This window comes from Diaphorina citri, unplaced genomic scaffold, assembly GCF_000475195.1.
Source record: "Diaphorina citri unplaced genomic scaffold, Diaci psyllid genome assembly version 1.1 scaffold7766, whole genome shotgun sequence".
NCBI classification, from domain to species: Eukaryota; Metazoa; Arthropoda; class Insecta; order Hemiptera; family Psyllidae; genus Diaphorina; species Diaphorina citri.
The window spans coordinates 62-1,872 of NW_007385142.1; the positions used below are offsets into that span (position 1 = coordinate 62).

Below are 1,811 nucleotides of genomic sequence, written 5' to 3' on the forward strand. Positions count from 1 at the left end.
CTTCACATTAAGGAATAGTTATCCGACCAAATTTTTCTAGTTTTCTACACATCCTACAAGGAAGAAATTTCATCACACCCTGTTTGTCTACGTGTGGAATCGAGCTATTTCCCAAGTAGCATATAATTATGAGAAATAAACTTGGGTAGGGTTATGTAATTGCACAAAATAATAGAGGCAGGCTTGCACTACGTCATAAAGACTATACAGAAATTCATTTTGAATGATTTATAACTAAACAACAAATGAAAAAGGGGAAACATGTAACCAAAATCCATTAAGAAAAAACACTCAGTCTTATATTTTCGTTCTGTGAAAAGTTTGAAATCAGTACTTCATTTTGCTTGGATGTATCTTCGGTATAAAGTATAAACCATAATCAGTTTACGTTCTTTAAGTATGTATTTGCAAACAACGTGTCTCTTACGAGTTACCTTAGATCTCATTTCCATTGAAAATGAAAGTTTGCTACTTGCAGTTTGCTACTTGCAGTTCTCGATTTTGTACTATTTTTTTATTACTTTTTTTGTGAAAACATCCTCTCAGTGGAGGAGTTGCAAATGGGTAAAAATTATAAATAAATGGTCGATTCCTATGTAAAAAGTTGGGAAAAATCCAAATCTGAGGTCAAAACCAGTCCACGTCAACTGGGAAGTCCGATGGAAGCGCATGGAGGGGAACCGCAACTTCTCAACTGTAAGTCGGACAGTTCTAAAAGTTTCACCATTCGATTCGGCGTGAAAAATCCCATGGGATCAACTATTCACCCTACTTGTTAATCAACGAGCTATTTTTTGACGATTTTTTGACAAAGGTCATCGGACTTCCCAGTTGAAGTGGACTGTAGTTCGTTTTTAGTTTACTAGATCTCATTTCCATTGAAAAAAAAAGGTTAAAAAATACTTTCCTACTTGCAGTTCTGGATTTTGTACTATTTTTTACTATTACTTTTTTTTGTGAAAACATCCTCTCAGTTGTATGTCCCGATTTTCTTTTTCTGTAGGTTTTTTCGCCAAAAGCATTTTTCTTCAATTCGCTAGATCTCATTTCCATTGAAAAAAAAAGGTTAAAAAATACTTTCCTACTTGCAGTTCTGGATTTTGTACTATTTTTTACTATTACTTTTTTTTTGTGAAAACATCCTCTCAGTTGTATGTCCCGATTTTCTTTTTCTGTAGGTTTTTTCGCCAAAAGCATTTTTCTTCAATTCGAGCTTTAAGAATTAGGTGACATGTAAATTTAACATTTTTGTTGTCTTTTGTACCCAATCCAAGTTCCGCTCCTAGTTTTAAGTTTCAATTATTTAATATTAAATGATCAAAATATTTCGCATACTCTATTTTTTGTTGCTTTTTTTTATTATTATATCTTCGGTCTCCAATACACTTATAAAGCTAGGAACCTGTTGAATGCTGCCTTGAAAGTTGGTAAAAAGGAAAACACGGAATTTAATTTTTTGTACACATAAAGTAATGTATGTATATTTAAAAAAAGTTATAAGGTTTGAATTTACACGAACATTTTGAGAAGTTTTTACATTAGAAATATAATTACATAAATAAAATGATAAATGGAAAAAGAATAATGAGAGAGATTGAGAGATGAAAATGTCCTTGTATGGCACAAAAAGAAATTGTCAATAGAAATTTCTTCAGTTGACTAATGACTTTTAATTTAAGAACTCAATATTAGAGATGTGTAAAGATTCATTGAGCTAAAAATTGTCAATAGAAATTTCTTCAGTTGACTAATGACTTTTAATTTAAGAACTCAATATTAGAGATGTGTAAAGATTCATTGAGCTAAAAAAA

General features: G+C 31.1%; 1 long non-coding RNA gene across 1 annotated transcript; it reads left to right on the forward strand.

Moving 5' to 3' along the window:
- Positions 1-721: 721 nt before the first annotated feature.
- On the forward strand, positions 722-1,339 carry LOC113472732. Its single transcript, XR_003394929.1, has 2 exons — positions 722-1,003; positions 1,179-1,339. It is a non-coding gene; the product is annotated as an uncharacterized LOC113472732 (long non-coding RNA).
- The last annotated feature ends 472 nt before the right edge of the window (positions 1,340-1,811 follow it).